This window comes from Triticum aestivum, chromosome 6B (assembly GCF_018294505.1).
Source record: "Triticum aestivum cultivar Chinese Spring chromosome 6B, IWGSC CS RefSeq v2.1, whole genome shotgun sequence".
Lineage (NCBI taxonomy): Eukaryota > Viridiplantae > Streptophyta > Magnoliopsida > Poales > Poaceae > Triticum > Triticum aestivum.
This window is the reverse complement of record NC_057810.1, coordinates 645,709,322-645,722,689: the sequence shown is the minus strand read 5'-3', so window position 1 is coordinate 645,722,689 and position 13,368 is coordinate 645,709,322. Positions and strand designations below refer to the sequence as shown.

Sequence of the window (13,368 nt, the reverse complement as noted above, 5' to 3'; positions counted from 1 at the left end):
CGCCCATCTTCTCCTATATGAAGTCTTTCGATGAGAAAAAAATAGAAGGCAACCTTTCGGGACGAGACTCCGCCGCCACGAGGCGTAACCTTGGCGGAACCAATCTAGGGCTCCGGCAGAGCTGTTCTGCCAGGGACACTTCCCTCCAGGAGGGGGAAATCATCATCATCGTCATCACCAACGCTCCTCTCATTGGGAGAGGGCAATCTCCATCAACATCTTCATTAGCACCATCTCATCTCCAAACCCTAGTTCATCTCTTGTATCCAATTCTTGTCTCCAAGTCCGGGATTGGTGCTAGTAGGTTGCTAGTAGTGTTGATTACTCCTTGTAGTTGATGCTAGTTGGTTTATTTGGTGGAAGATCATATGTTCAGATACTTTATGCACACTATTACCCCTCTGGTTATGAACATGAATATGCTTTGTGAGTAGTTACCTTTGTTCCTGAGGACAAGGGAGAAGTCTTGCTATTAGTAGTCATGTGAATTTGGTATTCGTTTGATATTTTGATAAGATGTATGTTGTCTAACCTCTAGTGGTGTTATGTGAACGTCGACTACATAACACTTCACCATTATTTGGGCCTAGAGGAAGGCATTGGGAAGTAATAAGTAGATGATGGGTTGCTAGAGTGACAGAAGCTTAAACCCTAGTTTATGCGTTGCTTCGTAAGGGGCTGATTTGGATCCATATGTTTCATGCTATGGTTAGGTTTACCTTAATACTTTTGTTGTAGTTGCGGATGCTTGCAATAGAGGTTAATCATAAGTGGGATGCTTGTTCAAGTAAGAACAGCACCCAAGCACCGGTCCACCCACATATCAAATTATCAAAGTACCGAACGCGAATCATATGAGCGTGATGAAAACTAGCTTGACGATATTCCCATGTGTCCTCGGGAGCGCTTTTCCTATTATAAGAGTTTGTCCAGGCTTGTCCTTTGCTACAAAAAGGATTGGGCCACCTTGCTGCACTTTATTTACTTTTGTTACTTGTTGCTCGTTACAATTTGTCTTATCACAAAACTATCTGTTACCACTTATTTCAGTATTTGCAGAGAATACCTTGCTGAAAACCGCTTATAATTTCCTTCTACTCCTCGTTGGGTTCGACACTCTTACTTATCGAAAGGACTATGATAGATCCCCTATACTTGTGGGTCATCACATGGGTCCAAGTTGTCATTGAAGATTTCCGCTGCGATGATATACTCAAGACTTGACCATAATGGTTCTACTTGTGTAAGACAGTATGTATGGATGTAAGACTCTTGTTATTCAGCTTCTGTGTGTTCAGTGAGCATTGATCTCTGGGATACTGTACATGTGCATTCGGTGATCACGACTTATGAGTCGGGTTCCCCACATTCCATTCATGCTCACTTCCCGTAGATTACACTTCCCACCATTCCATTCATGCAAGGACTTTGTGCATTACTTTTACTTGGCTCTCACACGGTACGGGTTATCTACCATTTGTCTCCTTATGCCCAACTTACTGTGTTCACTTTACATGATATGACTTGCCATGATTTTGCCATGCAATTGTGACCCTTGCTTGCACTCACATATGATTCACCATTCTAATACTACTATGTGTATTTTCATGCTCGGTGGAGATTCTTGTTGCTATTTCCATGTTCTATGTGTGCCCCATGATATTGCGCATACTTTGAGATATAGCTTCTACAACCGGGAAGAGAACAAAGTGTTTGTTGCTCGGAACGGGGTTTTCCTTGAGAATGAGTTTCTCGATCGGGAGGCTAGTGGGAGGACAGTTCGACTTGAAGAAATTCGAGGACCACTCGGGGATGGCTCGGCTGGTGATGAGATCATACCGGTGTCAGTCAGGGAAGCATCGGAACCACATGGGTCGGAAAGATTGCACAGAGTGCGCGATGTATTGTTGCTAGAAAGCGACGAGCCGGCCACATATGCGGAAGCGATGGTGAGCCCAGATTCCGAGGCATGGCTAGAGGCCATGAGATCCGAGTTAAAGTCCATGGATGAGAATCAAGTCTGGGACTTGGTTGATCCGCCACCTGGCGTAACTGCCATTGGTTGCAAAGGGGTCTTTAAGAAGAAAACCGATGTGGATGGAAATGTTCAGATCCACAAAGCTCGGCTTGTTGCTAAAGGTTATGGACAAGTTCAAGGAATTGACTACGACGAGACTTACTCGCCGGTAGCGAGGCTGAAGTCGGTGAGGATCGTACTAGCTATAGCTGCATATTTCGATTACAAAATATGGCAGATGGATGTCAAAACAGCTTTCCTACACAGAAATTTAACTGAGGACGTGTATATGATACAGCCCGAGGGTTTTGTCGATCCGACTAGCACTAATAAGGTATGCAAGCTCAAGAGCCATTTATGGGTTGACGCAAGCATCTCGGAGTTGGAACATTCGTTTTGATGAGGTCGTTACTGGTCTCGGTTTCATCAAAAGTGAAGAGGACTCTTGTTTGTACAAGAAGTTAAGTGGGAGCTCGATAGTGTTTTTGATCTTGTATGTGGATGACATACTACTGATCGGGAACGATGTTTCGATGCTAAACTCGGTCAAGGAGTCATTGAATGGCAAGTTTACGATGAAAGACCTTGCTGAGGCAGTGTATATTTTGGGCATTAAGATCTATAGAGATAGATCGAGGAGGCTGCTCGGCTTAAGCCAGAGCATGTACATAGATAAAGTGTTGAAGCGGTTCAACATGAGTGAGGCGAAGAAAGGGTTATTGCCACTCTCACATGGTATAAGGCTAAGCGAGACTCAGAGTCCTTCGACATCTGATGAGCGAAGCAGGATGAGTAGGATTTCGTATGCCTCGGCAATCGGATCCATCATGTATGCCATGATATGTACAAGGCCTGATGTTGCTTTTGCAATAAGCCTAACAAGCAGATACCAGGCCAACTCAGGTGAAAGTCACTGGGCAGCGGTAAAGACTATTTTGAAGTACCTGAAAAGGACTAAAGAGATGTTCCTAGTTTAAGGAGGTGAGGAAGAGCTCGTCGTAAGGGGTTACGCCGATGCTAGTTTCTAAACCGACAGAGATGATTGTCGATCACAGTCCGGATTCGTGTACATCCTGAACGGAGGGGCAGTGCACTGGATGAGTCCCAAGCAGGATACGGTGGCCGATTCTACCACAGAAGCCGAATACATTGCGGCTTGTGAAGCTGCAAAGGAAGGTGTTTGGATCCGGCATTTTCTGGATGAGCTTGGTATTTTCCCGGCCTCGGTGAAACCGTTGGACCTTTATTGTAATAATTCTGGTGCCATCGCACAAGCCAAGGAGCCGAGGAATCACCACAAGGTCAGACACATAGATCGGAAATATCACCTTATACGAAAGATCGTAAAGAATGGTGATGTAGAGTTATGCAAGATTCACACGGATGCAAATGTTGCAGATCAGTTGACTAAGCCACTTCCACAACCCAAGCATGAGGGGCACGTTAGAGCTATGGGCATTTGATGTCTATTTGATTGACTCTAGTGCAAGTGGGAGACTGTTGGAGATATGCCCTAGAGGCAATCATGTATGATGATATTTCCTATGTGTTTATGAATAAAGATAGTCCTTGGACATTATCAATGATGTGTATCAACAAGTACGTGACTTGTTTGTGGGACTATGCATTGTATGATGACTGTCCTAAAAGGTCCCTAGTCGAAAGGGTTGTGTGGACGCGCAGCAGACTAGACTAGCATATGACACGGTCGATGGCTTGGTCTCACTAGCCATGGAGCATTTGATGCTAACCGGATAATATGGACTTGGAAAGGTCTGGTCGGATTCGACGTAGTCGGATCCGAGTCGAGATAAGGTCCGAGTCGGACAGACCCAACTATGAGACGCAGCGATATGTCATCTGTGAGTCTCTAGTACAACATATGTTCTATGTCCTAAGACCTGAGCTGACGCATGTACTCGGGATGGTGACAGACTTGCTTTGGGCCGACCAAACGCTACCCCGTGACTGGGTAGTTACAAAGGTAGGTTTCGGGTTTGTCCAGTCCCATGCTGCGAGACATGGTCGAGCAAGATGGGATTTGCCCCTCCGATCAGGAGAGATATACTCTGGGCCCCTCGTGTGATCCGACCAGGATAGGCATGGCCATGTGACAAAGATTATGAGATAATCTGGATAGTGGTCGGCATCACTAGAACAAGAAAGAGGTCGGGCTAGCACAAGGATGACAGTCTCGCCTTGAGCCCGACAACATATATCGTGTGGCAAAAGGAACAGAAGTGCGACATGTTGTACAGGTTCGCCTAACCAGCTTCATAGTCTGCTTGGTGTTCGGCATGCCTTGCTAGAGGCCGCTACCAACCGTGCAGTTCAGAAGTGATCCGAACTGCGACCAAGAAACCTAAGGGGTCGCGCGCTTAAGGGAAGGAACCTACGAGGTCGGATCCGAGGACATTGGTCGGATGTGATCTGAGTTGTATTCGGATTGTGGCCGATTAGACTTGTGGGCTTTAGGGTCCGTGCGAGGCCCAAGTGTTGAGCCCGTGACGGACGCCTATATAAAGTGGAGGTGCGGCACACTCATGCGGTTGATCTCTTCGGCGCTTTCATTAGGGTTTGCATGTGTTGCGAATAGCCACCTCCACTCGCCAACGACTGTGTGATCGGACCTAGCAGTCCATCACACGGTGTTCCTCCTACACGTGCGGATATCGTTAGAGGCGGTGCACTTGCGCCGCTCCGGCGAACTTGTACGTGGGATCGGACGACCGGTTGTTCGAGGGAGATCGGACGAGGAGGAGACGATCCACGCGGACGCGCTGCCCCAACTCTTCTTCCGCTGCACGGCACTGTGCGTCTAGTGGTAACGATCTGTGATCCATCTCCCGTAGCATGTTCCTGGTTCTTCTGCGCGTAGGAAATTTTAATTTGCAGTCGACGCACCGTACTGTAGATCCCAACACCAGATCCTAAAGGGATATGAGGTCTTGAGATCTCAAGAGATCCTTCCCTAGATGGGGTCTTGAATCCACTAGGGATCTTCTCCTATGAGGTCTTGATCTCCATGGAGAAGGTAGATAGGAGCAAAGCTCTCAAGATCATATCATGTACTTTGCTAACCCTAACAAATGACCTAGGTACAAAATATATAGGTAGCTGGAGGAAGGGGGCGAAGTGGAGGCCCAAACAGGTGGCTTTCGGCCAGCTTCCTGATGGGCCCGTGTGCACGGGGTAAGTGGGGCCCGTGTGCACGGTACACGCCAGTGCGCACAGGCTATCAGCAGCTATAGCGAGGGTGCCCGGGCGCACGGAGTCTTTTGGGCCCGTGCGCATGGGGTGTCCAGAAACTCTCTGGACAAGCCATGCGCACGGGGCCCAGAAAGGTCGTGTACACATGGCCGGCTGGGAGTTGGCTCTCCTTGCAGCTACCGGCCTCTGTCTTCCTTCATGACTCCCCATCCTTCTCCTTGGACTTGGCGAGCTTCCTTTTCCGTGTGTTCTCTTTGTGGACGGTCCCTAGCTGCTTGGTGGCGATCGTCCTTGTACCTAATAATTCACAATGTTCCATGGTGAGGTAGCAACCAAGTCAAATGGATATTCATGTCAATCTCGAAAAGGAGTGGGTTCACCTTAAGTTCGATAGGTCCACTTGGGGCTTGAGGTGCTATGTACGTGTACATGGAGATGACCGTAGTATGCTCTGCATCAGTGTTCCTCATCCAACGGCTCTTCCACGCATGTGGCACCGTCTTCAGGACCCCTGGCATCGTTCTCGTGCCTGCCGAGGTTACATTGCCCCGCTCCCTCTCTTCCTCCTATGTATTATTTTCTTCATAATTCAGATGTATCGTCTGAGCTATTTCGTATGTAGCTATTGGTATTTGAGCACACGAGGACAAGGGGATATTGCAAATTAAGTGGTCCATAGTCCATACAGAGATTTCTTAAAATCTCAAATTTTGTTGTGCAAAGTTGTTGATCAGAATTAGTTTCTGTATGTCCTTGATAACTAGCTAGCTATGCTTAAGTTGACTATTAATTTCAACTCCCCTTGTGTTTGGTTTGTGCGTACTGAAGGTGCACAATTTGAATTTTTTTTCTAAACTTCATACTCCCTCCCTCCCGAATTAATCATCGCCGAAATAGATCGAAATGGATGTATCTAGAACTAAAAATACATCTAGATACACTCATCTATCCGACAAGTAATTCCGGATAGAGCGGGCATATACTTATGTGTTCAGTTTGATACATTAAGAAACAGTATAATGGGGCGAGCTACGAGCCACCACAGCGCTTTGATTCGTTGGCCGTTCGATCTCATCTATCGCTCATCGTCTGGCCATCTGCATTCGTCTCTTGGGTAGCTGCTCCACAGAGTTACCTGGGCTTCATGTCATTTATCGGGCCAAATTGGGCTAGGAAAGTGCGTATGGGATGCCTCACGGTTGGTTTATCTTCTCTTTCCCCAATCCCGTGTTGAGGAACAAGGCGTCTCCTCACCCTTACCTTCCCTGTGGCGGCGGCGGCGTTCGGCATGACTCAGTCAGCCATCCTCCTCGACATGCGCATAGGGCCTCTGTAGTCTCTCCTCCTTCGCAGGATTGATTCCTCGCTACCCCTCAGCATTGGAGCATCGTCTCCGCTTCATGGTCCGCCAATGGGGACGACAGCTGCTCCTTGGCGCGCCTCCAAGATGCTCAACCTCCCCCTCCCGGCGATGCGCACGTGCCCCACGGAAGCATGTTTTTGTTGTCGATCTCGCTGTTCCTCCAATCCTCCCTTCCCAACGACGAGGGTGTGTGGCGGACATGCTCTGGCGGTGCAGTGAAGCGTGTTTGGCAAAGGAGATGCAGTGAAGCTGGTGGTTGCCGCAGTCACCATCTCCTACGCCCACAGAAGCTTGTTCAAATTGCCATCTAATCCCTCTCAACTCACAGAGCTTCCTTTGCAATGCCCATTTATTAATATACAGATCCGATCCATGCAAAATAGTAGTACTACCCCAGCTATCTGATCAGTAGTTTCTTTAGTTGTAGTAATTTGATTGCTGCATTTTTCAGTGCCCGACACATCAGAATTCTAAGTTTGGTGTTGATGATGAAGAGGGATGGATAAAATAAATGTCAGCAACGAACATCAAGTAGGCTTTGTTCTCAATACATTACTTAATGCTGTAGGTTCCCAATTGCTAAGTCGTTTCTTCACTAGACTAATGCCTATACTCGAATGTCTCTTCCATATTCACACTGTTGATGGCATGCTTCAGTATTCATACATGTTTTTCTAGAATACTTTATTCATATCTGTTACTTATAGATTATAATATTTATTCATATGTTGTTAAACTCACAAATTTACCTGTGATGTATAAAGATTTTTAATTTTACCTTGATGCAAAAGTAGTTGATGATTTGCAGGTTAACTCCTTAAACGAGAACAATTCCCCCACCTCTGCTCCGTTGGGCTACATCGTGTTTTGCCTTTGCAAATGCATTTCACATCATTTTGTATATCTACACATTTTTATAATATCATCAGATGTCGTCAATCAGACTATCATAGCTGAACATGTGCCAGCCAAAAGAGTAATATTAGTTTGTTAATTAACTTCTCTTTTGCCTTGCTTATCCTCTCCCCATGGGTTATGTGCTTCCCGCTGCCTCAGTTTCAATCACCATCTCCCGTCAGTGCTACAATTGCCAAAGGCCCAAGGCAGGGAAATCTCCACATGTGATTTTTTTCTCCTTATCATATTAAACATAAAAATGCCATATTTTCTAGCTATATCATTAAGGAAATGTGTATGTGCATCCACTTTAATGTTAAACCATCCAGCTTATATGCTTTCGTTCTTGTTGGATGGACATTTTTGCTTTTTATCATGTGGATGGTGTAGTGTCCGGATTGTCATATTTTCTATATGCTCCATGAAAATATAGAATCTATACCAGGTTTCTATCACAAGTTGTCTCGTGGTTTTTGTATTAAGATGATATAATTTGAATCTCACCTATAACTTTATGTTCAGTTTTTGTATTATTTCTATCATTCTTTATCAAAATGGACGAGCGCAGCAACGCGCGCCTCTTTGTTCTAGTGAGATAGTACCAGTAGTTGTTGTTCTGTGCGTACTGAAGGTGCTCAGTTTGATATATTTTTTCTAAAAAGATGTTTAATTTTAGGATGCAACAAAAAGAAAGCATAGTTGAAATGCAGTGGATTCGGACTTGGAAAGGTCTTGCTTTGCACGAAATGCTAATGATGTCATGTACTGATTGAATAAACTGAAATTTAATTAGCTGCCGGTGGTGATGTTCGAATATAGGATGAGGCCAGAAGACAGTTCAGTCAAGTTATTTTTACACTATGTCTCGTCAAGATTGAGGCTCATTTGTCTCTTTTTGTTTTCTCATCCATTATAAACTTTTCAACATTTGTGCTTTTAAAACGCATATGGTGCTGATGAAGATGGAAGTTGAAGTCCTCCTCCTTGCTGGTTGTGCTGTGAGATTCGCTATGGCGGTTGGTGGTCGTGGTGTGTTCGGGTTCTGCACGCCGGTGGTTGAGCTTTCAGGTCTGGGCAATGACACTACTTGGTGTTGTCGGGCATCCTATTTCTCCCAGAGTGCTTTTCTTCGGCGGGTTCGGCTGGATGTGTGTGTTTTTTTAGTTTCGTCTTTTCTCCGTTGTTTCCCCTATGTGATCTGGTTCGCTTGAACCCATCTTGAGCTGCGGGGTCTCAAGGAAAATTCAATTGAATATATTCATGTGGGGATTCACTCCCCCCTCCCCAGGTGACCATTCAAAAAAACGCATATGGGCAAGAATAATCCAGAAGAACATACGTTTTCCTCGGGGATCGTTCCCCACTTAGGCCTTGTTTGGTTCCAGGGGAACCAATCCCCTAGTCGAACTAAACCACCAGGGGATTGGGTTGATCCCCCTGTCACCAAATCCCCTTGATCCCTATCCACCCGAGATCCCCTCTATGCATTCTCATTTGGTTCCTCTAGTCTCGGTTCCCTGTTGAATACAAAATCATCCTCTTATGTCTTGCACATAGCTCAAATAAGAATCTTTCAAAATGTGATATTGCCAAAACTTGAAAAAAAAATGCTAAACTAGATAATACACCATAATAATGTGACACCACAATCATCCAAGTTTACATGATCCACTTTTCTAAATAATGACACCACAATGAGTACATTTTACATGATCTGTTTTGCTCAAATAGTGACGACAACAACATCGAGACAACAATGGGAACAATCCGGATGGCCCCGGCACCGTCGGTGGAAACAGGGCACAGGTTGACTGATGCGGGTGCGGCGTAAGGTGAGAGGGGGGTGTTGCCGCACCGGCGCCAGAGAAGTCGAGGATTTATAGGGATGACCGGGACGGTGAGGCACATCTAGTCTAGTAGTTTGAAGCTACACAACAATTAAGCAGAACTCCATGACAAGTTGCAAATAATGAAGAAAGGTTATCACAAAACACTCTTGTAACAGGACCACTGCACATCATCTTTTGTTGGATGATACAATGAAGAAGGAAAAGAAAGTTAATTGCAATGTGAACTAAAAACATGATTATATAAAACAACAATCTAGCAGAGGATCAATCAACTGGTTGATATCAGGATATCGACTACCATATAAAAAATATATCTTCCTCCTCACACAAACTGAAAACTGGAGAGCCATGTAGTTTCTACCATGCATAAGATTACTTAAAAAACAATCGTATAGAATTTTCTCTTTCTTGCAAATAAATATATGGAAGTCAAATAGGTACATATGCACATGATATCTTTCTATGCACACAAATTGAAAACACAACAAAAGGATCATCATTTTTCACTAATGCCTTGGTGTTTCACGTTAATTACTAATGACATGCAGACGTCAAATAATTTGGAGAGTCATGTAGTTTCTACTGCACCTAAATAAAGCTAGCCACTGGCGTTAACAATAAACAGCTATAAATTAAGACAAGTAACTGAAATGACTATGCAGCGACTCTCTTTATAGTAGAATAAGAATATTATCCAACAACAAAGATGCAAAATAGCAGGATACCCGAGTCAACCTATTCTAGCCAATTGCCTTGATGGTGATTCGGTGTCACAACTAGATCCCACGTGGGAGTTAGTACATCCTCTCCCACTCGACCCGCGAAGAAAATGATCTACTCCCTCCGTTCGGAATTACTTGTCTCGGAAATGGATGTATTAGTTCTAGTTACATCCATTTCCGAGACAAGTAATTCCGAACAAAGGGAGTACATGGAAAAAGTAACTCAGTCGACCATATAGTACAAGTTAATAAAAATGCTAGCAGAAGTGCAAACGAGAAGCTTGAGCTAGCAGATTGAACAGATAATTGCAAACGAGAGCTTGAACTAGTAAACAATTTCTGAATATTAAAGCGGGGATCAATGTTCATGACATCAGTAACTGGTAGCTGATTAATCGGCAAATCGGACTATTATTTATCGGTTATTCATTTATCGCTAGGTTAACTAGGGTCATATCTATATATCTTATGCTACATAGCAACAAGCAATGTACTGAATGCCTAAACATGGTACTGTACACAGTGCCCAAGCCCAGCTGCTCCTGATATCTTCGGCGTCCATATGTGTCTCAAGATCGGAATAAATCAGGCTGACGAATCTGACCATGGATAAAAGAAAAAGAGTGTACGGGAGAATACAGTAAGGAACCGTTGCGAAATTGGTGGGGTCGTTTCGTATCGCTGTGACGGCGGACGGACGCTCCCGTCTGGTCCGTGAACCAGAAAGTTCCAACTTCCACTGAGCCACGGATCAGATAAGGAAAGACGTCATTGGAAAGCTGAGCGGCGGCGATACTTCCGGCCACCCCGGGACAAGGATAATGGAGGATGTGGGTATGGAGTTTCTTCTCGACGCCGTCGACAGGTCCGTTCTTGTAGATCTGGGTATTTTGTGTGATTTGTTTCGCATTCGGCCAAAACCATTACGAGGTTCCCCTGATGTTGCTTCCCACGGGAGAAACGAACCGTAGCGACCCCGAAGACTCAAATGATGGGTCTGGCTGCGGTTAGCAGCTCAGGGAAGACGGACCTGAGAAAGCACGAGAGAGTCTGCCGGCGTCGGAAATCATCACCGACTAGGTCGGCGCAGTCCACGTACAGAGTCAACCCCCCAGGCCCCAGGATGGATGAAAAGGTGCGAACCTCAATCCCATCCGACTGTATTTAGATCCGACATATGCAGCAATAATACTCCCTCCGTTTCATAATGTAAGACGTTTTTTGACACTACGCTAGTTTAGTGTCAAAAAACGTCTTACATTATGGGACGGAGGGAGTAGTTTGCAAACTGAGAATATGATGTGCACTGTGAAGTGATTTGACCTTTTGATCCTTGCTGGCAAAAACAAAAGAAATTCCAGTGCTAGTACTTTTGTTGTTCTAATTTGCTGACGGCCGAAGAAATTGAATCAGCTGAGGTAGTGGATGTGGCCGAAGAAATTGAACCACCGCGGTCTCCGTGGGCGGATTTGACTGAACCTGCTGATGGTTGGGAGCCGGAGCTATCTAGCCTGCTTGGTTGCCCTGGTGCACATGGTGCCCGCCGACTTGCTGCTGAGCACGGGCTATCTGGTGAGGGCTCATCCTCCTCAGGTATGAGCGCTGAAAGTCGAAGAAGCGACACAGCCGAGCCTGCGGAAAATTGCAGACCTATAGACCGAAACTCAATATCACGCCTGAAGCCTTTCAGTATGGTTCAGTTTGAGAATTTTCTAGTGCGCGTTGCCCGCTTGTTCATCTAGGTTGTACAATGGCTTTGTGTTCATCAGTTGTTGCGTTCATGAGTTATGTTTGTGAACAGTTAGCTGTGTTTTCGCATGTAGTTGACTAGTTGAGGACTGCCTAGTCTGTGATATCTGTCAAGTCTGTGTGTTCCTGATTGTAAATACTCCTCCTAGCTGTGTCCTGGGTCACTCAATGATGAGAGTTTTCGCTGTATGTGTCATCAGATGTCTGTCTGTCCAAACTGAATCTGTATTATTTTGCCCTGTTCGGTGTATGGTGAACAAATAAAGTCATGGCAAAATGACTGCACGAGCCTGCCGTGAGGTGTTCTAATTCTCAGCCGTTCGTGCGTGTGCTTAGTTCCAGCAGGAATGGTTGCCCCCTGTCAATAAAAAGATGTATGAGCGTCCAAGCTGGAGTTGTCCAAGTGTCAGTTCGGTTTACCTGACGATGAACACGCGTGTGCATCAGTTGTACAATGCCTTTGTGTTCGTCAGTTGTACAATGGATTCGAAATTCAAAAGTGCAATAGTGGGCGGCGCAGTGGCGTGGCATTGCATAAGATGACTGCTGGATGCTGGGATCATGTTCATGCTCCCGCGAGTGGTACTCTTCAAGCATGGATGGCGCCGGCGTGAAGCAGCGTGTGGGCTGACTCGAGCGTTCCGGCGTCGGTGTCCAACTGCAGTTTGCCCTCTCGAGCCCGCGTCTGCTCCTGATCGGGCAACTAAGGTGAGTTGAGAATATCAGCTCGTTTTTCTCTGTATCTCCCGCAATGGTTTCATCTGCTCAACACCCCCCTGTTTCTGTTGATTCTTAGAACTCAGCTGCGGGCTTGGACAGGACCGGCACGATGTCAGCATCAGATGCTGGGAACTACAATACGCATGATCGCGATGAAGGAGATGAACATGACGATGTTAGTTTTTGACTTCCTTCAGCGGCTGATTTGAGCGCACGGGCCGTGCAGTTCGTCTCTTTCGTTTTCTTTTTGAACCGCAGTTCGTCTCTCTAATGAGATACTAGTACGTTTCTGCATGGAGTCGTGGATAGTGCGATCAAAGGCTGCTGCCTTGAGTCTGCATCAGCTACAACTCTACTATTCTTCGTCAACCTAGCTGCCGCTGGTTTGGACAGGGAGGAAGGATTCGGGGAGCATGACCCCGATGCTCAGTCCGCGGGGGAGGAGTGGACAGTGGATGTGTTGGATGACCGCGGCGGAACAGGTCGGCCCAGAAAAGCAGCCGATCCATCAGGCCACTTCTGTACCGCATCGTCCGTCCGGTTAGGCCGGCAGTTAATGAGCCAACCGCTCCTTCCAATACACAGCATATAGCTCCAGCATATACGCGTGCGACGTACGAAGAGAAATACCATCGAGGCTCACATCACAAAACGAACGAGCGCCTGTGATTTCCGGAGCATCTGTGCTCGGGATCAGAAACGAATATTCGATTGTACACATGAATGTAACAAGGAAAAGTGTGACTGCTAGTGGACGCCATGGAGCGGGGATGGCACTGGCGGCTGCTCGAGTGCTCGGGGAGGGGGCGGCGAGTTGGGGGGTTTGACTGGATCCTAGAG

The 13,368-nt window shown here is 46.1% G+C and overlaps 1 long non-coding RNA gene across 1 annotated transcript; it reads left to right on the top strand.

The window, feature by feature from the left end:
* The first annotated feature begins 10,785 nt into the window (after positions 1-10,785).
* Positions 10,786-11,997, top strand: LOC123134680 (uncharacterized). The gene is made up of 2 exons (XR_006465695.1): positions 10,786-11,194; positions 11,473-11,997. It is a non-coding gene; the product is annotated as an uncharacterized lncRNA (long non-coding RNA).
* Positions 11,998-13,368: the final 1,371 nt, after the last annotated feature.